The sequence below is a fragment of the Taudactylus pleione genome, unplaced genomic scaffold (assembly GCF_031769625.1).
Source record: "Taudactylus pleione unplaced genomic scaffold, aTauple2 ptg000461l, whole genome shotgun sequence".
Taxonomy (NCBI): Eukaryota; Metazoa; Chordata; class Amphibia; order Anura; family Myobatrachidae; genus Taudactylus; species Taudactylus pleione.
In genome coordinates, this window is record NW_028284863.1 from 1,787,013 (window position 1) to 1,812,676 (window position 25,664).

Sequence of the window (25,664 nt, forward strand, 5' to 3'; positions counted from 1 at the left end):
GTGACCTGAGGACCTGGGGATGTAGTGTCTGTATGAGGAGAGAGTAGTCACAGTGTCACATACAGCAGATAGACCCAGAGAGGGGAACACTGAGAGAGTGATTAGATAAGTAGGATGAGACAGGATAGGACAGTGACCTGAGGACCTGGGGATGTAGTGTCTGTATGAGGACAGAGCGGTCACAGTGTCACATACAGCAGAGACCCAGAGAGGGGAACACTGAGAGAGTGATTAGATAAGTAGGATGAGACACAGGGTAGTACAGTGACATGAGCCCTGGGGATGTAGTGTCTGTATGAGGAGAGAGCAGTTACAGTGTCACATACAGCACAGAGACCCAGAGAGGGGAACACTGAGAGAGTGATTAGATAAGTAGGATGAGACACAGGATAGGACAGTGACCAGAGGAACTGGGGATGTAGTGTCTGTATGAGGAGAGAGCAGTCACAGTGTCACATACAGCAGAGAGACCCAGAGAGGGGAACACAGAGAGAGTGCTTAGATAAGTAGGATGAGACACAGGATAGGTCAGTGACCTGAGGACCTGGGGATATAGTGTCTGTATGAGGAGAGAGCGGTCACAGTGTCACATACAGCAGAGACCCAGAGAGGGGAACACTGCGAGATTGATTAGATAAGTAGGATGAGACACAGGATAGGTCAGTGACCTGAGGACCTGGGGATGTAGTGTCTGTATGAGGAGAGAGCAGTCACAGTGTCACATACAGCAGAGACCCAGAGAGGGGAACACAGAGAGAGTGATTAGATAAGTAGGATGAGACACAGGATAGGACAGTGACCTGAGGACCTCGGGATGTAGTGTCTGTATTAGGAGAGAGCAGTCACAGTGTCACATACAGCATATACCCAGAGAGGGGAAAACTGAGAGAGTGATTAGATAAGTAGGATGAGACACAGGATAGGACAGTGACCTGAGGACCTGGGGATGTAGTGTCTGTATGAGGAGAGAACGGTCACAGTGTCACATACAGCAGAGACCCAGAGAGGGGAACACAGAGAGTGATTAGATAAGTAGGATGAGACACAGGATAGGACAGTGACCTGAGGACCTGGGGATGTAGTGTCTGTATGAGGAGAGAGCAGTCACAGTGTCACATACAGCAGAGACCCAGAGAGGGGAACACTGAGAGAGTGACTAGATAAGTAGGATGAGACACAGGATAGGACAGTGACCTGAGGACCTGGGGATGTAGTGTCTGTATGAGGAGAGAACGGTCACAGTGTCACATACAGCAGAGACCCAGAGAGGGGAACACAGAGAGTGATCAGATAAGTAGGATGAGACACAGGATAGGACAGTGACCTGAGGACCGGGGGATGTAGTGTCTGTATGAGGAGAGAGCAGTCACAGTGTCACATACAGCAGAGACCCAGAGAGGGGAACACTGAGAGAGTGATTAGATAAGTAGGATGAGACACAGGATAGGACAGTGACCTGAGGACCTGGGGATGTAGTGTCTGTATGAGGAGAGAGCAGTCACAGTGTCACATACAGCAGAGACCCAGAGAGGGGAACACTGAGAGAGTGATTAGAAAAGTAGGATGAGACACAGGATAGGACAGTGACCTGAGGACCTGGGGATGTAGTGTCTGTATGAGGAGAGAGCAGTCACAGTGTCACATACAGCAGAGACACCCAGAGAGGGGAACACAGAGAGTGACTAGATAAGTAGGATGAGTCACAGGATAGGACAGTGACCTGAGGACCAGGGGATGTAGTGTCTGTATGAGGAGAGAGCAGTCACAGTGTCACATACAGCAGAGACCCAGAGAGGGGAACACTGAGAGAGTGATTAGATAAGTAGAATGAGACACAGGATAGGACAGTGACCTGAGGATGTAGTGTCTGTATGAGGAGAGAGCAGTCACAGTGTCACATACAGCAGAGAGACCGAGAGAGGGGAACACTGAGGGAGTGATTAGATAAGTAGGATGAGACACAGGGTAGTACAGTGACCTGAGCCCTGGGGATGTAGTGTCTGTATGTGGAGAGAGCAGTCACAGTGTCACATACAGCAGAGAGACCGAGAGAGGGGAACACTGAGGGAGTGATTAGATAAGTAGGATGAGACACAGGATAGGACAGTGACCTGAGGACCTGGGGATGTAGTGTCTGTATGAGGAGAGAGCGGTCACAGTGTCACATACAGCAGAGAGACCCAGAGAGGGGAACACTGAGGGAGTGATTAGATAAGTAGGATGAGACCCAGGATAGGACAGTGACCTGAGGACCTGGGGATGTAGTGTCTGTATGAGGAGAGAGAGGTCACAGTGTCACATACAGCAGAGACCCAGAGAGGGGAACACTGCGAGATTGATTAGATAAGTAGGATGAGACACAGGATAGGACAGTGACCTGAGGACCTGGGGATGTAGTGTATGTATGAGGAGAGAGCGGTCACAGTGTCACATACAGCAGAGAGACCCAGAGAGGGGAACACAGAGAGTGACTAGATAAGTAGGATGAGTCACAGGATAGGACAGTGACCTGAGGACCTGGGGATGTAGTGTCTGTATGAGGAGAGAGCAGTCACAGTGTCACATACAGCAGAGACCCAGAGAGGGGAACACTGAGAGAGTGAATAGATAAGTAGGAGGAGACACAGGATAGGACAGTGACCAGAGGACCTGGGGATGTAGTGTCTGTATGAGGAGAGAGCAGTCACAGTGTCACATACAGCAGAGACCCAGAGAGGGGAACACAGAGAGAGTGATTAGATAAGTAGGATGAGACACAGGATAGGACAGTGACCTGAGGACCTGGGGATGTAGTGTCTGTATTAGGAGAGAGCAGTCACAGTGTCACATACAGCATAGACCCAGAGAGGGGAAAACTGAGAGAGTGATTAGATAAGTAGGATGAGACACAGGATAGGACAGTGACCTGAGGACCTGGGGATGTAGTGTCTGTATGAGGAGAGAACGGTCACAGTGTCACATACAGCAGAGACCCAGAGAGGGGAACACAGAGAGTGATTAGATAAGTAGGATGAGACACAGGATAGGACAGTGACCTGAGGACCTGGGGATGTAGTGTCTGTATGAGGAGAGAGCAGTCACAGTGTCACATACAGCAGAGACCCAGAGAGGGGAACACTGAGAGAGTGATTAGATAAGTAGGATGAGACACAGGATAGGACAGTGACCTGAGGACCTGGGGATGTAGTGTCTGTATGAGGAGAGAGCAGTCACAGTGTCACATACAGCAGAGACCCAGAGAGGGGAACACTGAGAGAGTGATTAGAAAAGTAGGATGAGACACAGGATAGGACAGTGACCTGAGGATCTGGAGATGTAGTGTATGTATGAGGAGAGAGCAGTCACAGTGTCACATACAGCAGAGACACCCAGAGAGGGGAACACAGAGAGTGACTAGATAAGTAGGATGAGTCACAGGATAGGACAGTGACCTGAGGACCAGGGGATGTAGTGTCTGTATGAGGAGAGAGCAGTCACAGTGTCACATACAGCAGAGACCCAGAGAGGGGAACACTGAGAGAGTGATTAGATAAGTAGGATGAGACACAGGATAGGACAGTGACATGAGGACCTGGGGATGTAGTGTCTGTATGAGGAGAGAGAAGACAGTGTCACATACAGCAGAGACCCAGAGAGGGGAACACAGAGAGTAATTAGATAAGTAGGATGAGACACAGGATAGGAGAGTGACCTGAGGACCTGGGGATGTAGTGTCTGTATGAGGAGAGAGCAGTCACAGTGTCACATACAGCAGAGAGACCCAGAGAGGGGAACACTGAGAGAGTGATTAGATAAGTTGGATGAGACACAGGATAGGACAGTGACCTGAGGACCTGGGGATGTAGTGTCTGTATGAGGAGAGAGCAGTCACAGTGTCACATACAGCAGATAGACCCAGAGAGGGGAACACTGAGAGAGTGATTAGATAAGTAGGATGAGACACATGATAGGACAGTGACCTGAGGACCTGGGGATGTAGTGTCTGTATGAGGAGAGAGCGGTCACAGTGTCACATACAGCAGAGACCCAGAGAGGGGAACACTGAGAGAGTGATTAGATAAGTAGGATGATACACAGGATAGGACAGTGACCTGAGGACCTGCGGATGTAATAGTCTGTATGAGGAGAGAGCAGTCACAGTGTCACATACAGCAGAGAGACCCAGAGAGGGGAACACTGAGAGAGTGATTAGATAAGTAGAATGAGACACAGGATAGGACAGTGACCTGAGGATGTAGTGTCTGTATGAGGAGAGAGCAGTCACAGTGTCACATACAGCAGAGAGACCCAGAGAGGGGAACACTGAGAGAGTGATTATATAAGTTGGATGAGACACAGGATAGGACAGTGACATGAGGACCTGGGGATGTAGTGTCTGTATGAGGAGAGAGCGGTCACAGTGTCACATACAGCAGAGACCCAGAGAGGGGAACACAGAGAGAGTAATTAGATAAGTAGGATGAGACACAGGATAGGACAGTGACATGAGGACCTGGGGATGTAGTGTCTGTATGAGGAGAGAGCAGTCACAGTGTCACATACAGCAGAGAACCAGAGAGGGGAACACAGAGAGAGTAATTAGATAAGTAGGATGAGACACAGGATAGGACAGTGACATGAGGACCTGGGGATGTAGTGTCTGTATGAGGAGAGAGCGGTCACAGTGTCACAAACAGCAGAGACCCAGAGAGGGGAACACAGAGAGAGTAATTAGATAAGAAGGATGAGACACAGGATAGGACAGTGACATGAGGACCTGGGGATGTAGTGTCTGTATGAGGAGAAAGCAGTCACAGTGTCACATACAGCAGAGATCCAGAGAGGGGAACACTGAGAGTGATTAGATAAGTAGGATGAGACACAGGATAGGACAGTGACATGAGGACCTGGGGATGTAGTGTCTGTATGAGGAGAAAGCAGTCACAGTGTCACATACAGCAGAGATCCAGAGAGGGGAACACTGAGAGTGATTAGATAAGTAGGATGAGACACAGGATAGGACAGTGATATGAGGACCTGGGGATGTAGTGTCTGTATGAGGAGAGAGTAGTCACAGTGTCACATACAGCAGAGACCCAGAGAGGGGAACACAGAGAGTGATTAGATAAGTAGGATGAGACACAGGATAGGACAGTGACCTGAGGACCTGGGGATGTAGTGTCTGTATGAGGAGAGAGCAGTCACAGTGTCACATACAGCAGAGACCCAGAGAGGGGAACACAGAGAGTGATTAGATAAGTAGGATGAGACACAGGATAGGACAGTGACCTGAGGACCTGGGGATGTAGTGTCTGTATGAGGAGAGAGCAGTCACAGTGTCACATACAGCAGAGACCCAGAGAGGGGAACACAGAGAATGATTAGATAAGTAGGATGAGACACAGGATAGGACAGTGACCTGAGGACCTGGGATGTAGTGTCTGTATGAGGAGAGAGTGGTCACAGTGTCCCATACAGCAGAGACCCAGAGAGGGGAACACAGAGAGTGATTAGATAAGTAGGATGAGACACAGGATAGTACAGTGACCTGAGGACCTGGGGATGTAGTGTCTGTATGAGGAGAGAGTGGTCACAGTGTCCCATACAGCAGAGACCCAGAGAGGGGAACACTGAGAGAGTGATTAGATAAGTAGGATGAGACACAGGACAGGACAGTGACCTGAGGACCTTGGGATGTAGTGTCTGTATGAGGAGAGAGCGGTCACAGTATTACATACAGCAGAGACCCAGAGAGGAGAACACAGAGAGTGATTAGATAAGTAGGATGAGACACAGGATAGGACAGTGACCTGAGGACCTGGGGATGTAGTGTCTGTATGAGGAGAGAGTGGTCACAGTGTCACATACAGCAGAGACCAGAGAGGGGAACACAGAGAGTGATTAGATAAGTAGGATGAGACACAGGATAGGACAGTGACCTGAGGACCTGGGGATGTAGTGTCTGTATGAGGAGAGAGCGGTCACAGTATCACATACAGCAGAGACCCAGAGAGGAGAACACAGAGAGTGATTAGATAAGTAGGATGAGACACAGGATAGGACAGTGACCTGAGGACCTGGGGATGTAATGTCTGTGTGAGGAGAGAGCAGTCACAGTGTCACATACAGCAGAGACCCAGAGAGGGGAACACAGAGAGTGATTAGATAAGAAGGATGAGACACAGGATAGGACAGTGACCTGAGGACCTGGGGATGTAGTGTCTGTATGAGGAGAGAGTAGTCACAGTGTCACATACAGCAGAGACCCAGAGAGGGGAACACAGAGAGTGATTAGATAATTAGGATGAGACACAGGATAGGACAGTGACCTGAGGACCTGGGGATGTAATGTCTGTGTGAGGAGAGAGCAGTCACAGTGTCACATACAGCAGAGACCCAGAGAGGGGAACACAGAGAGTGATTAGATAAGTAGGATGAGACACAGGATAGGACAGTGACCTGAGGACCTGGGGATGTAGTATCTGTATGAGGAGAGAGCAGTCACAGTGTCACATACAGCAGAGAGACCCAGAGAGGGGAACACAGAGAGTGATTAGATAAGTAGGATAAGACACAGGATAGGACAGTGACCGGAGGACCTGGGGATGTAGTGTCTGTATGAGGAGAGAGCACTCACAGTGTCACATACAGCAGAGACCCAGAGAGGAGAACACAGAGAGTGATTAGATAAGTAGGATGAGACACAGGATAGGACAGTGACCTGAGGACCTGGGGATGTAATGTCTGTATGAGGAGAGAGCAGTCACAGTATCACATACAGCAGAGACCCAGAGAGGAGAACACAGAGAGTGATTAGATAAGTAGTATGAGACACAGGATAGGACAGTGACCTGAGGACCTGGGGATGTAGTGTCTGTATGAGGAGTGAGCAGTCACAGTGTCTCATACAGCAGAGACCCAGAGAGGGGAACACTGAGAGAGTGATTAGATAAGTAGGATGAGACACAGGATAGGACAGTGACCTGAGGACCTGGGGATGTAGTGTCTGTATGAGGAGAGAGCAGTCACAGTGTCACATACAGCAGAGACCCAGAGAGGAAAACACAGAGAGAGATTAGATAAGTAGGATGAGACACAGGATAGGACAGTGATATGAGGACCTGGGGATGTAGTGTCTGTATGAGGAGAGAGTAGTCACAGTGTCACATACAGCAGAGACCCAGAGAGGGGAACACAGAGAGTGATTAGATAAGTAGGATGAGACACAGGATAGGACAGTGACCTGAGGACCTGGGGATGTAGTGTCTGTATGAGGAGAGAGCAGTCACAGTGTCACATACAGCAGAGACCCAGAGAGGGGAACACAGAGAGTGATTAGATAAGTAGGATGAGACACAGGATAGGACAGTGACCTGAGGACCTGGGGATGTAGTGTCTGTATGAGGAGAGAGCAGTCACAGTGTCACATACAGCAGAGACCCAGAGAGGGGAACACAGAGAATGATTAGATAAGTAGGATGAGACACAGGATAGGACAGTGACCTGAGGACCTGGGATGTAGTGTCTGTATGAGGAGAGAGTGGTCACAGTGTCCCATACAGCAGAGACCCAGAGAGGGGAACACAGAGAGTGATTAGATAAGTAGGATGAGACACAGGATAGTACAGTGACCTGAGGACCTGGGGATGTAGTGTCTGTATGAGGAGAGAGTGGTCACAGTGTCCCATACAGCAGAGACCCAGAGAGGGGAACACTGAGAGAGTGATTAGATAAGTAGGATGAGACACAGGACAGGACAGTGACCTGAGGACCTGGGGATGTAGTGTCTGTATGAGGAGAGAGCGGTCACAGTATCACATACAGCAGAGACCCAGAGAGGAGAACACAGAGAGTGATTAGATAAGTAGGATGAGACACAGGATAGGACAGTGACCTGAGGACCTGGGGATGTAGTGTCTGTATGAGGAGAGAGTGGTCACAGTGTCACATACAGCAGAGACCAGAGAGGGGAACACAGAGAGTGATTAGATAAGTAGGATGAGACACAGGATAGGACAGTGACCTGAGGACCTGGGGATGTAGTGTCTGTATGAGGAGAGAGCGGTCACAGTATCACATACAGCAGAGACCCAGAGAGGAGAACACAGAGAGTGATTAGATAAGTAGGATGAGACACAGGATAGGACAGTGACCTGAGGACCTGGGGATGTAATGTCTGTGTGAGGAGAGAGCAGTCACAGTGTCACATACAGCAGAGACCCAGAGAGGGGAACACAGAGAGTGATTAGATAAGTAGGATGAGACACAGGATAGGACAGTGACCTGAGGACCTGGGGATGTAGTGTCTGTATGAGGAGAGAGTAGTCACAGTGTCACATACAGCAGAGACCCAGAGAGGGGAACACAGAGAGTGATTAGATAATTAGGATGAGACACAGGATAGGACAGTGACCTGAGGACCTGGGGATGTAATGTCTGTGTGAGGAGAGAGCAGTCACAGTGTCACATACAGCAGAGACCCAGAGAGGGGAACACAGAGAGTGATTAGATAAGTAGGATGAGACACAGGATAGGACAGTGACCTGAGGACCTGGGGATGTAGTATCTGTATGAGGAGAGAGCAGTCACAGTGTCACATACAGCAGAGAGACCCAGAGAGGGGAACACAGAGAGTGATTAGATAAGTAGGATAAGACACAGGATAGGACAGTGACCGGAGGACCTGGGGATGTAGTGTCTGTATGAGGAGAGAGCACTCACAGTGTCACATACAGCAGAGACCCAGAGAGGAGAACACAGAGAGTGATTAGATAAGTAGGATGAGACACAGGATAGGACAGTGACCTGAGGACCTGGGGATGTAATGTCTGTATGAGGAGAGAGCAGTCACAGTATCACATACAGCAGAGACCCAGAGAGGAGAACACAGAGAGTGATTAGATAAGTAGTATGAGACACAGGATAGGACAGTGACCTGAGGACCTGGGGATGTAGTGTCTGTATGAGGAGTGAGCAGTCACAGTGTCTCATACAGCAGAGACCCAGAGAGGGGAACACTGAGAGAGTGATTAGATAAGTAGGATGAGACACAGGATAGGACAGTGACCTGAGGACCTGGGGATGTAGTGTCTGTATGAGGAGAGAGCAGTCACAGTGTCACATACAGCAGAGACCCAGAGAGGAAAACACAGAGAGAGATTAGATAAGTAGGATGAGACACAGGATAGGACAGTGACCTGAGGACCTGGGGATGTAGTGTCTGTATGAGGAGAGAGCAGTCACAGTGTCACATACAGCAGAGAGACCCAGAGAGGGGAACACAGAGAGTGATTAGATAAGAAGGATGATACACAGGATAGGACAGTGACCTGAGGACCTGGGGATGTAGTGTCTGTATGAGGAGAGAGCAGTCAGTGTCACATACAGCAGAGAGACCCAGAGAGGGGAACACAGAGAGTGCTTAGATAAGTAGGATTAGACACAGGATAGGACAGTGACCTGAGGACCTGGGGATGTAGTATCTGTATGAGGAGAGAGCAGTCACAGTGTCACATACAGCAGAGAGACCCAGAGAGGGGAACACAGAGAGTGATTAGATAAGTAGGATGAGACACAGGATAGGACAGTGACCTGAGGACCTGGGGATGTAGTGTCTGTATGAGGAGAGAGCACTCACAGTGTCACATACAGCAGAGACCCAGAGAGGAGAACACAGAGAGTGATTAGATAAGTAGGATGAGACACAGGATAGGACAGTGACATGAGGACCTGGGGATGTAGTGTCTGTATGAGGAGAGAGCGGTCACAGTGTCACATACAGCAGAGACCCAGAGAGGGGAACACTGAGAGTGATTAGATAAGTAGGATGAGACACAGGATAGGACAGTGACCTGAGGACCTGGGGATGTAATGTCTGTATGAGGAGAGAGCGGTCACAGTGTCACATACAGCAGAGAGACCCAGAGAGGGGAACACTGAGAGAGTGGTTAGATAATTAGGATGAGACACAGGATAGGACAGTGACCTGAGGACCTGGGGGTGTAGCGTCTGTATGAGGAGAGAGTAGTCACAGTGTCACATACAGCAGAGACCCAGAGAGGGGAACACAGAGAGTGATTAGATAAGTAGGATGAGACACAGGATAGGACAGTGACCTGACGACCTGGGGATGTAGTGTCTGTATGAGGAGAGAGCAGTCACAGTGTCACATACAGCAGAGAACCAGAGAGGGGAACACAGAGAGTAATTAGATAAGTTGGATGAGACAGGATAGGACAGTGACCTGAGGACCTGGGGATGTAGTGTCTGTATGAGGAGAGAGCAGTCACAGTGTCACATACAGCAGAGACCCAGAGATGGGAACACAGAGAGTGATTAGATAAGTAGGATGAGACACAGGATAGAACAGTGACCTGAGGACCTGGGGATATAGTGTCTGTATGAGGAGAGAGCAGTCACAGTGTCACATACAGCAGAGACCAAGAGAGGGTTACACTGAGAGAGTGATTAGATAAGTAGGATGAGACACAGTATAGGACAGTGACCTGAGTACCTAGGGATGTAGTGTCTGTATGAGGAGAGAGTGGTCACAGTGTCACATACAGCAGAGACCCAGAGAGGGGAACACTGAGAGAGTAATTAGATAAGTAGGATGAGACCGAGGATAGGACAGTGACATGAGGACCTGGGGATGTAGTGTCTGTATGAGGAGAGAGCAGTCACAGTGTCACATACAGCAGAGAGACCCAGAGAGGGGAACACTGAGAGAGTGATTAGATAAGATGGATGCGACACAGGATAGGACAGTGACCTGAGGACCTGGGGATGTAGTGTCTGTATGAGGAGAGAGCAGTCACAGTGTCACATACAGCAGAGACCCAGAGAGGGGAACACAGAGAGAGTGATTAGATAAGTAGGATGATACACAGGATAGGACAGTGACCTGAGGACCTGGGGATGTAATGTCTGTATGAGGAGAGAGCAGTCACAGTGTCACACACAGCAGAGAGACCCAGAGAGGGGAACACTGAGAGAGTGATTAGATAACTAGAATGAGACACAGGATAGGACAGTGACCTGAGGATGTAGTGTCTGTATGAGGAGAGAGCAGTCACAGTGTCACATAAAGCAGAGAGACCCAGAGAGGGGAACACTGAGAGAGTGCTTAGATAAGTAGGATGAGACACAGGATAGGTCAGTGACCTGAGGACCTGGGGATATAGTGTCTGTATGAGGAGAGAGGTCACAGTGTCACATACAGCAGAGAGCCAGAGAGGGGAACACTGCGAGATTGATTAGATAAGTAGGATGAGACACAGGATAGGACAGTGACCTGAGGACCTGGGGATGTAGTGTATGTATGAGGAGAGAGCGGTCACAGTGTCACATACAGCAGAGAGACCCAGAGAGGGGAACACAGAGAGTGAATAGATAAGTAGGAGGAGACACAGGATAGGACAGTGACCTGAGGACCTGGGGATGTAGTGTCTGTATGAGGACAGAGCAGTCACAGTGTCACATACAGCAGAGACCCAGAGAGGGGAAAACTGAGAGACTGATTAGATAAGTAGGATGAGACACAGGATAGGACAGTGACCTGAGGACCTGGGGATGTAGTGTCTGTATGAGGAGAGAACGGTCACAGTGTCACATACAGCAGAGACCCAGAGAGGGGAACACAGAGAGTGATTAGATAAGTATGATGAGACACAGGATAGGACAGTGACCTGAGGACCTGGGGATGCAGTGTCTGTATGAGGAGAGAGCAGTCACAGTGTCACATACAGCAGAGACCCAGAGAGGGGAACACAGAGAGTGATTAGATAAGTAGGATGAGACACAGGATAGGACAGTGACCTGAGGACCTGGGGAAGTAGTGTCTGTATGAGGAGAGAGCGGTCACAGTGTCACATACAGCAGAGACCCAGAGAGGGGAACACAGAGAGTCATTAGATAAGTAGGATGAGACACAGGATAGGACAGTGACCTGAGGACCTGGGGATGTAGTGTATGTATGAGGAGAGAGCGGTCACAGTGTCACATACAGCAGAGAGACCCAGAGAGGGGAACACAGAGAGTGAATAGATAAGTAGGAGGAGACACAGGATAGGACAGTGACCTGAGGACCTGGGGATGTAGTGTCTGTATGAGGAGAGAGCAGTCACAGTGTCACATACAGCAGAGACCCAGAGAGGGGAACACTGAGAGTGATTAGATAAGTAGGATGAGACACAGGATAGGACAGTAACCTGAGGACCTGGGGATGTAGTGTCTGTATGAGGAGAGAGCAGTCACAGTGTCACATACAGCAGAGATCCAGAGAGGGGAATACTGAGAGTGATTAGATAAGTAGGATGAGACACAGGATAGGAGAGTGACCTGAGGACCTGGGGATGTAGTGTCTGTATGAGGAGAGAGCAGTCACAGTGTCACATACAGCAGAGACCCTGAGAGGGGAACAATGAGAGAGTGATTAGATAAGAAGGATGAGACACAGGATAGGACAGTGACCTGAGGACCTGGGGATGTAGTGTCTGTATGAGGAGAGAGCGGTCACAGTGTCACATACAGCAGAGACCCAGAGAGGGGAACACTGAGAGAGTGATTAGATAAGTAGGATGAGACACAGGATAGGACAGTGACCTGAGGACCTGGGGATGTAGTGTATGTATGAGGAGAGAGCAGTCACAGTGTCACATGCAGCAGAGAGACCCAGAGAGGAGAACACAGAGTGATTAGATAAGTAGGATGAGACACAGGATAGGACAGTGACCTGAGGACCTGGGGATGTAGTGTCTGTATGAGGAGAGAGCAGTCACAGTGTCACATACAGCAGAGACCCAGAGAGGGGAACACAGAGAATGATTAGATAAGTAGGATGAGACACAGGATAGGACAGTGACCTGAGGACCTGGGGATGTAGTGTCTGTATGAGGAGAGAGCAGTCACAGTGTCACATACAGCAGAGACCCAGAGAGGGGAACACTGAGAGTGATTAGATAAGTAGGAGGAGACACAGGATAGGACAGTGACCTGAGGACCTGGGGATGTAGTGTCTGTATGAGGAGAGAGCAGTCACAGTGTCACATACAGCAGAGAGACCCAGAGAGTGGAACACTGAGAGAGTGATTAGGTAAGTAGGATGAGACACAGGATAGGACAGTGACCTGAGGACCTGGGGATGTAGTGTCTGTATGAGAAGAGAGCAGTCCCAGTGTCACATACAGCAGAGAGACCCAGAGAGGGGAACACAGAGAGAGTGATTAGATAAGTAGGATGAGACACAGGATAGGACAGTGACCTGAGGACCTGGGGATGTAGTGTCTGTATGAGGGGAGAGCAGTCACAGTGTCACATACAGCAGAGACCCAGAGAGGGGAACACTGAGGGAGTGATTAGATAAGTAGGATGAGACACAGGATTGGACAGTGACCTGAGGACCTAGGGATGTAGTGTATGTATCAGGAGAGAGCAGTCACAGTATCACATGCAGCAGAGAGACCCAGAGAGGAGAACACAGAGTGATTAGATAAGTAGGATGAGACACAAGATAGGACAGTGACCTGAGGACCTGGGGATGTAGTGTCTGTATGAGGAAAGAACGGTCACAGTGTCACATACAGCAGAGACCCAGAGAGGGGAACACTGAGTGATTAGATAAGTAGGATGATACACAGGATAGGACAGTGACCAGAGGACCTGGGGATGTAGTGTCTGTATGAGGAGAGAGAGGTCACAGTGTCACATACAGCAGAGACCCAGAGAGGGGAACACAGAGAGTGATTAGATAAGTAGGATGAGACACAGGATAGGACAGTGACCTGAGGACCTGGGGATGTAGTGTCTGTATGAGGAGAGAGCACTCACAGTGTCACATACAGCAGATACCCAGAGAGGGGAACACTGAGGGAGTGATTAGATAAGTAGGATGAGACACAAGATAGGACAGTGACCTGAGGACCTGGGGATGTAGTGTCTATATGAGGAGAGAGCGGTCACAGTGTCACATACAGCAGATACCCAGAGAGGGGAACACAGAGAGTGATTAGATAAGTAGGATGAGACACAGGATAGGACAGTGACCTGGGGATGTAGTGTCTGTATGAGAAGAAAGCAGTCACAGTGTCACATACAGCAGAGAGACCCAGAGAGGGGAACACTGAGAGTGATTAGATAAGTAGGATGAGACAGAGGATAGGACAGTGACCTGAGGACCTGGGGATGTAGTGTCTGTATGAGGAGAGAGCAGTCACAGTGTCACATACAGAAGAGACCCAGAGAGGGGAACACTGAGAGAGTGATTAGATAAGTAGGATGAGACACAGGATAGGACAGTGACCTGAGGACATGGGGATGTAGTGTATTTATGAGGAGAGAGTGGTCACAGTGTCACATACAGCAGAGACCCAGAGAGGGGAACACAGAGAGTGATTAGATAAGTAGGATGAGACACAGGATAGGACAGTGACCTGAGGACCTGGGGATGTAGTGTCTGTATGAGGAGAGAGCGGTCACAGTATCACATACAGCAGAGACCCAGAGAGGAGAACACAGAGAGTGATTAGATAAGTAGGATGAGACACAGGATAGGACAGTGACCTGAGGACCTGGGGATGTAATGTCTGTATGAGGAGAGAGCAGTCACAGTGTCACATACAGCAGAGACCCAGAGAGGGGAACACAGAGAGTGATTAGATAAGTAGGATGAGACACAGGATAGGACAGTGACCTGAGGACCTGGGTATGTAGTGTATGTATGAGGAGAGAGCACTCACAGTGTCACAAACAGCAGAGACCCAGAGAGGGGAACACTGAGCGAGTGATTAGATAAGTAGGATGAGACACAGGATAGGAGAGTGACCAGAGGACCTGGGGATGTAGTGTCTGTATGAGGAGAGAGAGGTCACAGTGTCACATACAGCAGAGACCCAGAGAGGGGAACACAGAGAGTGATTAGATAAGTAGGATGAGTCCCAGGATAGGACAGTGATCAGAGGACCTGGGGATGTAATGTCTGTATGAGGAGAGAGCAGTCACAGTGTCACATACAGCAGAGACCCAGAGAGGGGAACACTGAGAGAGTGATTAGATAAGTAGGATGAGACACAGGATAGGACAGTGACCTGAGGACATGGGGATGTAGTGTCTGTATGAGGAGAGAGAGGTCACAGTGTCACATACAGCAGAGAGACCCAGAGAGGGGAACACTGAGAGAGTGATTAGATAAGTAGGATGAGACCCAGGATAGGACAGTGACCTGAGGACCTTGGGATGTAGTGTCTGTATGAAGAGAGAGCAGTCACAGTGTCACATACAGCAGAGACCCAGAGAGGGGAACACAGAGAGAGTGATAAGATAAGTAGGATGAGACACAGGACAGGACAGTGACCTGAGGACCTGGGGATGTAGTGTCTGTATGAGGAGAGAGTGGTCACAGTGTCACATAAAGCAGAGACCCAGAGAGGGGAACACAGAGAGTGATTAGATAAGTAGGATGAGACACAGGATAGGACAGTGACCTGAGGACCTGGGGGTGTAGTGTCTATATGAGGAGAGAGCGGTCACAGTGTCACATACAGCAGAGACCTAGAGAGGGGAACACTGAGAGTGATTAGATAAGTAGGATGAGACACAGGATAGGACAGTGACCTGAGGACCTGGGGGTGTAGTGTCTATATGAGGAGAGAGCGGTCACAGTGTCACATACAGCAGAGACCCAGAGAGGGGAACACAGAGTGATTAGATAAGTAGGATGATACACAGGATAGGACAGTGACCAGAGAACCTGGGGATGTAGTGTCTGTATGAGGAGAGAGAGGTCACAGTGTCACATACAGCAGAGACCCAGAGAGGGGAACACAGAGAGTGATTAGATAAGTAGGATGAGACACAGGATAGGACAGTGACCTGAGGACCTGGGGATGTAGTGTCTGTATGAGGAGAGAGCACTCACAGTGTCACATACAGCAGATACCCAGAGAGGGGAACACTGAGGGAGTGATTAGATAAGTAGGATGAGACACAGGATTGGACAGTGACCTGAGGACCTGGGGATGTAGTGTATGTATGAGGAGAGAGCAGTCACAGTGTCACATGCAGCAGAGAGACCCAGAGAGGAGAATACAGAGTGATTAGATAAGTAGGATAAGACACAAGATAGGACAGTGACCTGAGGACCTGGGGATGTAGTGTCTATATGAGGAGAGAGCGGTCACAGTGTCACATACAGCAGAGACCCAGAGAGGGGAACACAGAGAGTGATTAGATAAGTAGGATGAGACACAGGATAGGACAGTGACCTGAGGACCTGGGGATGTAGTGTCTATATGAGGAGAGAGCGGTCACAGTGTCACATACAGCAGAGACCCAGAGAGGGGAACACAGAGAGTGATTAGATAAGTAGGATGAGACACAGGATAGGACAGTGACCTGAGGACCTGGGGATGTAGTGTCTGTATGAGAAGAGAGCAGTCACAGTGTCACATACAGCAGAGAGACCCAGAGAGGGGAACACTGAGAGTGATTAGATAAGTAGGATGAGACACAGGATAGGACAGTGACCTGAGGACCTGGGGATGTAGTGTCTGTATGAGGAGAGAGCAGTCACAGTGTCACCTACAGAGGAGACCCAGAGAGGGGAACACTGAGAGAGTGATTAGATAAATAGGATGAGACACAGGATAGGACAGTGCCCTGAGGACCTGGGGATGTAATGTCTGTATGAGGAGAGAGCAGTCACAGTGTCACATACAGCAGAGACCCAGAGAGGGGAACACAGAGAGTGATTAGATAAGTAGGATGAGACACAGGATAGGACAGTGACCTGAGGACCTGGGGATGTAGTGACTGTATGAGGAGAGAGAGGTCACAGTGTCACATACAGCAGAGAGACCCAGAGAGGGGAACACAGAGAGTGATTTGATAAGTAGTATATGACACAGGATAGGACAGTGACCTGAGGACCTGGGGATGTAGTGTCTGTATGAGGAGAGAGCAGTCACAGTGTCACATACAGCAGAGACCCAGAGAGGGGAACACTGAGAGAGTGATTAGATAAGTAGGATGAGACACAGGATAGGACAGTGACCTGAGGACCTGGGGATGTACTGTCTGTATGAGGAGAGAGCAGTCACAGTGTCACATACAGCAGAGACCCAGAGAGGAAAACACAGAGAGTGATTAGATAAGTAGGATGAGACACAGGATAGGACAGTGACCTGAGGACCTGGGGATGTAGTGTCTGTATGAGGAGAGAGCAGTCACAGTGTCACATACAGCAGAGAGAACCAGAGAGGGGAACACAGAGAGTGATTAGATAAGAAGGATGATACACAGGATAGGACAGTGACCTGAGGACCTGGGGATGTAGTGTCTGTATGAGGAGAGAGCAGTCACAGTGTCACATACAGCAGAGAGAACCAGAGAGGGGAACACAGAGAGTGATTAGATAAGTAGGATGAGACACAGGTTAGGACAGTGACCTAAGGACCTGGGGATATAGTGTCTGTATGAGGAGAGAGCAGTCACAGTGTCACATACAGCAGAGAGACCCAGAGAGGGGAACACAGAGAGTGATTAGATAAGTAGGATGAGACCCAGGACAGGACAGTGACCAGAGGACCTGGGGATGTAATGTCTGTATGAGGAGAGAGCAGTCACAGTGTCACATACAGCAGAGACCCAGAGAGGGGAACACAGAGAGAGTGATTAGATAAGTAGGATGAGGTACAGGATAGGACAGTGACCTGAGGACATGGGGATGTAGTGTCTGTATGAGGAGAGAGAGGTCACAGTGTCACATACAGCAGAGAGACCCAGAGAGAGGAACACTGAGAGAGTGATTAGATAAGTAGGATGAGACCCAGGATAGGACAGTGACCTGAGGACCTTGGGATGTAGTGTCTGTATGAAGAGAGAGCAGTCACAGTGTCACATACAGCAGAGACCCAGAGAGGGGAACACAGAGAGAGTGATAAGATAAGTAGGATGAGACACAGGACAGGACAGTGACCTGAGGACCTGGGGATGTAGTGTCTGTATGAGGAGAGAGTGGTCACAGTGTCACATACAGCAGAGACCCACAGAGGGGAACACAGAGAGTGATTAGATAAGTAGGATGAGACACAGGATAGGACAGTGACCTGAGGACCTGGGGGTGTAGTGTCTATATGAGGAGAGAGCGGTCACAGTGTCAGATACAGCAGAGACCTAGAAAGGGGAACACTGAGAGTGATTTGATAAGTAGGATGAGACACAGGATAGGACAGTGACCTGAGGACCTGGGGGTGTAGTGTCTATATGAGGAGAGAGCGGTCACAGTGTCACATACAGCAGAGACCCAGAGAGGGGAACACAGAGTGATTAGATAAGTAGGATGATACACAGGATAGGACAGTGACCAGAGGACCTGGGGATGTAGTGTCTGTATGAGGAGAGAGAGGTCACAGTGTCACATACAGCAGAGACCCAGAGAGGGGAACACAGAGAGTGATTAGATAAGTAGGATGAGACACAGGATAGGACACTGACCTGAGGACCTGGGGATGTAGTGTCTGTATGAGGAGAGAGCACTCACAGTGTCACATACAGCAGATACCCAGAGAGGGGAACACTGAGGGAGTGATTAGATAAGTAGGATGAGACACAGGATTGGACAGTGACCTGAGGACCTGGGGATGTAGTGTATGTATGAGGAGAGAGCAGTCACAGTGTCACATGCAGCAGAGAGACCCAGAGAGGAGAATACAGAGTGATTAGATAAGTAGGATGAGACACAAGATAGGACAGTGACCTGAGGACCTGGGGATGTAGTGTCTATATGAGGAGAGAGCGGTCACAGTGTCACATACAGCAGAGACCCAGAGAGGGGAACACAGAGAGTGATTAGATAAGTAGGATGAGACACAGGATAGGACAGTGACCTGAGGACCTGGGGATGTAGTGTCTGTATGAGAAGAGAGCAGTCACAGTGTCACATACAGCAGAGAGACCCAGAGAGGGGAACACTGAGAGTGATTAGATAAGTAGGATGAGACACAGGATAGGACAGTGACCTGAGGACCTGGGGATGTAGTGTCTGTATGAGGAGAGAGCAGTCACAGTGTCACATACAGAAGAGACCCAGAAAGGGGAACACTGAGAGAGTGATTAGATAAGTAGGATGAGACACAGGATAGGACAGTGCCCTGAGGACCTGGGGATGTAATGTCTGTATGAGGAGAGAGCAGTCACAGTGTCACATACAGCAGAGACCCAGAGAGGGGAACACAGAGAGTGATTAGATAAGTAGGATGAGTCCCAGGATAGGACAGTGACCAGAGAACCTGGGGATGTAATGTCTGTATGAGGAGAGAGCAGTCACAGTGTCACATACAGCAGAGACCCAGAGAGGGGAACACTGAGAGAGTGATTAGATAAGTAGGATGAGACACAGGATAGGACAGTGACCTGAGGACATGGGGATGTAGTGTCTGTATGAGGAGAGAGAGGTCACAGTGTCACATACAGCAGAGAGACCCAGAGAGGGGAACACTGAGAGAGTGATTAGATAAGTAGGATGAGACCCAGGATAGGACAGTGACCTGAGGACCTTGGGATGTAGTGTCTGTATGAAGAGAGAGCAGTCACAGTGTCACATACAGCAGAGAACCAGAGAGGGGAACACAGAGAGAGTGATAAGATAAGTAGGATGAGACACAGGACAGGACAGTGACCTGAGGACCTGGGGATGTAGTGTCTGTATGAGGAGAGAGTGGTCACAGTGTCACATACAGCAGAGACCCAGAGAGGGGAACACAGAGAGTGATTAGATAAGTAGGATGAGACACAGGATAGGACAGTGACCTGAGGACCTGGGGGTGTAGTGTCTATATGAGGAGAGAGCGGTCACAGTGTCACATACAGCAGAGACCTAGAGAGGGGAACACTGAGAGTGATTAGATAAGTAGGATGAGACACAGGATAGGACAGTGACCTGAGGACCTGGGGGTGTAGTGTCTATATGAGGAGAGAGCGGTCACAGTGTCACATACAGCAGAGACCCAGAGAGGGGAACACAGAGTGATTAGATAAGTAGGATGAGACACAGGATAGGACAGTGACCTGAGGACCTGGGGATGTAGTGTCTGTATGATGAGAGAGCACTCACAGTGTCACATACAGCAGATACCCAGAGAGGGGAACACTGAGGGAGTGATTAGATAAGTAGGATGAGACACAGGATTGGACAGTGACCTGAGGACCTGGGGATGTAGTGTATGTATGAGGAGAGAGCAGTCACAGTGTCACATGCAGCAGAGAGACCCAGAGAGGAGAATACAGAGTGATTAGATAAGTAGGATGAGACACAAGATAGGACAGTGACCTGAGGACCTGGGGATGTAGTGTCTATATGAGGAGAGAGCGGTCACAGTGTCACATACAGCAGAGACCCAGAGAGGGGAACACAGAGAGTGATTAGATAAGTAGGATGAGACACAGGAAAGGACAGTGACCTGAGGACCTGGGGATGTAGTGTCTGTATGAGAAGAGAGCAGTCACAGTGTCACATACAGCAGAGAGACCCAGAGAGGGGAACACTGAGAGAGTGATTAGATAACTAGAATGAGACACAGGATAGGACAGTGACCTGAGGATGTAGTGTCTGTATGAGGAGAGAGCAGTCACAGTGTCACATAAAGCAGAGAGACCCAGAGAGGGGAACACTGAGAGAGTGCTTAGATAAGTAGGATGAGACACAGGATAGGTCAGTGACCTGAGGACCTGGGGATATAGTGTCTGTATGAGGAGAGAGGTCACAGTGTCACATACAGCAGAGACCCAGAGAGGGGAACACTGCGAGATTGATTAGATAAGTAGGATGAGACACAGGATAGGACAGTGACCTGAGGACCTGGGGATGTAGTGTATGTATGAGGAGAGAGCGGTCATAGTGTCACATACAGCAGAGAGACCCAGAGAGGGGAACACAGAGAGTGAATAGATAAGTAGGAGGAGACACAGGATAGGACAGTGACCTGAGAACCTGGGGATGTAGTGTCTGTATGAGGAGAGAGCAGTCACAGTGTCACATACAGCAGAGACCCAGAGAGGGGAAAACTGAGAGAGTGATTAGATAAGTAGGATGAGACACAGGATAGGACAGTGACCTGAGGACCTGGGGATGTAGTGTCTGTATGAGGAGAGAACGGTCACAGTGTCACATACAGCAGAGACCCAGAGAGGGGAAAACTGAGAGAGTGATTAGATAAGTATGATGAGACACAGGATAGGACAGTGACCTGAGGACCTGGGGATGTAGTGTCTGTATGAGGAGAGAACGGTCACAGTGTCACATACAGCAGAGACCCAGAGAGGGGAACACAGAGAGTGATTAGATAAGTATGATGAGACACAGGATAGGACAGTGACCTGAGGACCTGGGGATGCAGTGTCTGTATGAGGAGAGAGCAGTCACAGTGTCACATACAGCAGAGACCCAGAGAGGGGAACACAGAGAGTGATTAGATAAGTAGGATGAGACACAGGATAGGACAGTGACCTGAGGACCTGGGGAAGTAGTGTCTGTATGAGGAGAGAGCGGTCACAGTGTCACATACAGCAGAGACCCAGAGAGGGGAACACAGAGAGTCATTAGATAAGTAGGATGAGACACAGGATAGGACAGTGACCTGAGGACCTGGGGATGTAGTGTATGTATGAGGAGAGAGCGGTCACAGTGTCACATACAGCAGAGACCCAGAGAGGGGAACACAGAGAGTGAATAGATAAGTAGGAGGAGACACAGGATAGGACAGTGACCTGAGGACCTGGGGATGTAGTGTCTGTATGAGGAGAGAGCAGTCACAGTGTCACATACAGCAGAGACCCAGAGAGGGGAACACTGAGAGTGATTAGATAAGTAGGATGAGACACAGGATAGGACAGTAACCTGAGGACCTGGGGATGTAGTGTCTGTATGAGGAGAGAGCAGTCACAGTGTCACATACAGCAGAGATCCAGAGAGGGGAATACTGAGAGTGATTAGATAAGTAGGATGAGACACAGGATAGGAGAGTGACCTGAGGACCTGGGGATGTAGTGTCTGTATGAGGAGAGAGCAGTCACAGTGTCACATACAGCAGAGACCCTGAGAGGGGAACAATGAGAGAGTGATTAGATAAGTAGGATGAGACACAGGATAGGACAGTGACCTGAGGACCTGGGGATGTAGTGTCTGTATGAGGAGAGAGCGGTCACAGTGTCACATACAGCAGAGACCCAGAGAGGGGAACACTGAGAGAGTGATTAGATAAGTAGGATGAGACACAGGATTGGACAGTGACCTGAGGACCTGGGGATGTAGTGTATGTATGAGGAGAGAGCAGTCACAGTATCACATGCAGCAGAGAGACCCAGAGAGGAGAACACAGAGTGATTAGATAAGTAGGATGAGACACAAGATAGGACAGTGACCTGAGGACCTGGGGATGTAGTGTCTGTATGAGGAAAGAACGGTCACAGTGTCACATACAGCAGAGACCCAGAGAGGGGAACACTGAGTGATTAGATAAGTAGGATGATACACAGGATAGGACAGTGACCAGAGGACCTGGGGATGTAGTGTCTGTATGAGGAGAGAGAGGTCACAGTGTCACATACAGCAGAGACCCAGAGAGGGGAACACAGAGAGTGATTAGATAAGTAGGATGAGACACAGGATAGGACAGTGACCTGAGGACCTGGGGATGTAGTGTCTGTATGAGGAGAGAGCACTCACAGTGTCACATACAGCAGAAACCCAGAGAGGGGAACACTGAGGGAGTGATTAGATAAGTAGGATGAGACACAGGATTGGACAGTGACCTGAGGACCTGGGGATGTAGTGTATGTATGAGGAGAGAGCAGTCACAGTGTCACATGCAGCAGAGAGACCCAGAGAGGAGAATACAGAGTGATTAGATAAGTAGGATGAGACACAAGATAGGACAGTGACCTGAGGACCTGGGGATGTAGTGTCTATATGAGGAGAGAGCGGTCACAGTGTCACATACAGCAGAGACCCAGAGAGGGGAACACAGAGAGTGATTAGATAAGTAGGATGAGACACAGGATAGGACAGTGACCTGGGGATGTAGTGTCTGTATGAGAAGAAAGCAGTCACAGTGTCACATACAGCAGAGAGACCCAGAGAGGGGAACACTGAGAGTGATTAGATAAGTAGGATGAGACAGAGGATAGGACAGTGACCTGAGGACCTGGGGATGTAGTGTCTGTATGAGGAGAGAGCAGTCACAGTGTCACATACAGAAGAGACCCAGAGAGGGGAACACTGAGAGAGTGATTAGATAAGTAGGATGAGACACAGGATAGGACAGTGCCCTGAGGACCTGGGGATGTAATGTCTGTATGAGGAGAGAGCAGTCACAGTGTCACATACAGCAGAGACCCAGAGAGGGGAACACAGAGAGTGATTAGATAAGTAGGATGAGACCCAGGATAGGACAGTGACCTGAGGACATGGGGATGTAGTGTATGTATGAGGAGAGAGTGGTCACAGTGTCACATACAGCAGAGACCCAGAGAGGGGAACACAGAGAGTGATTAGATAAGTAGGATGAGACACAGGATAGGACAGTGACCTGAGGACCTGGGGATGTAGTGTCTGTATGAGGAGAGAGCGGTCACAGTATCACATACAGCAGAGACCCAGAGAGGAGAACACAGAGAGTGATTAGATAAGTAGGATGAGACACAGGATAGGACAGTGACCTGAGGACCTGGGGATGTAATGTCTGTATGAGGAGAGAGCAGTCACAGTGTCACATACAGCAGAGACCCAGAGAGGGGAACACTGAGAGAGTGATTAGATAAGTAGGATGAGACACAGGATAGGACAGTGACCTGAGGACATGGGGATGTAGTGTCTGTATGAGGAGAGAGAGGTCACAGTGTCACATACAGCAGAGAGACCCAGAGAGGGGAACACTGAGAGAGTGATTAGATAAGTAGGATGAGACCCAGGATAGGACAGTGACCTGAGGACCTTGGGATGTAGTGTCTGTATGAAGAGAGAGCAGTCACAGTGTCACATACAGCAGAGACCCAGAGAGGGGAACACAGAGAGAGTGATAAGATAAGTAGGATGAGACACAGGACAGGACAGTGACCTGAGGACCTGGGGGTGTAGTGTCTATATGAGGAGAGAGCGGTCACAGTGTCACATACAGCAGAGACCTAGAGAGGGGAACACTGAGAGTGATTAGATAAGTAGGATGAGACACAGGATAGGACAGTGACCTGAGGACCTGGGGGTGTAGTGTCTATATGAGGAGAGAGCGGTCACAGTGTCACATACAGCAGAGACCCAGAGAGGGGAACACAGAGTGATTAGATAAGTAGGATGATACACAGGATAGGACAGTGACCAGAGAACCTGGGGATGTAGTGTCTGTATGAGGAGAGAGAGGTCACAGTGTCACATACAGCAGAGACCCAGAGAGGGGAACACAGAGAGTGATTAGATAAGTAGGATGAGACACAGGATAGGACAGTGACCTGAGGACCTGGGGATGTAGTGTCTGTATGAGGAGAGAGCACTCACAGTGTCACATACAGCAGATACCCAGAGAGGGGAACACTGAGGGAGTGATTAGATAAGTAGGATGAGACACAGGATTGGACAGTGACCTGAGGACCTGGGGATGTAGTGTATGTATGAGGAGAGAGCAGTCACAGTGTCACATGCAGCAGAGAGACCCAGAGAGGAGAATACAGAGTGATTAGATAAGTAGGATAAGACACAAGATAGGACAGTGACCTGAGGACCTGGGGATGTAGTGTCTATATGAGGAGAGAGCGGTCACAGTGTCACATACAGCAGAGACCCAGAGAGGGGAACACAGAGAGTGATTAGATAAGTAGGATGAGACACAGGATAGGACAGTGACCTGAGGACCTGGGGATGTAGTGTCTGTATGATAAGAGAGCAGTCACAGTGTCACATACAGCAGAGAGACCCAGAGAGGGGAACACTGAGAGTGATTAGATAAGTAGGATGAGACACAGGATAGGACAGTGACCTGAGGACCTGGGGATGTAGTGTCTGTATGAGGAGAGAGCAGTCACAGTGTCACCTACAGAAGAGACCCAGAGAGGGGAACACTGAGAGAGTGATTAGATAAGTAGGATGAGACACAGGATAGGACAGTGCCCTGAGGACCTGGGGATGTAATGTCTGTATGAGGAGAGAGCAGTCACAGTGTCACATACAGCAGAGACCCAGAGAGGGGAACACAGAGAGTGATTAGATAAGTAGGATGAGACACAGGATAGGACAGTGACCTGAGGACCTGGGGATGTAGTGACTGTATGAGGAGAGAGAGGTCACAGTGTCACATACAGCAGAGACCCAGAGAGGGGAACACAGAGAGAGTGATTAGATAAGTAGGATGAGGTACAGGATAGGACAGTGACCTGAGGACATGGGGATGTAGTGTCTGTATGAGGAGAGAGAGGTCACAGTGTCACATACAGCAGAGAGACCCAGAGAGAGGAACACTGAGAGAGTGATTAGATAAGTAGGATGAGACCCAGGATAGGACAGTGACCTGAGGACCTTGGGATGTAGTGTCTGTATGAAGAGAGAGCAGTCACAGTGTCACATACAGCAGAGACCCAGAGAGGGGAACACAGAGAGAGTGATAAGATAAGTAGGATGAGACACAGGACAGGACAGTGACCTGAGG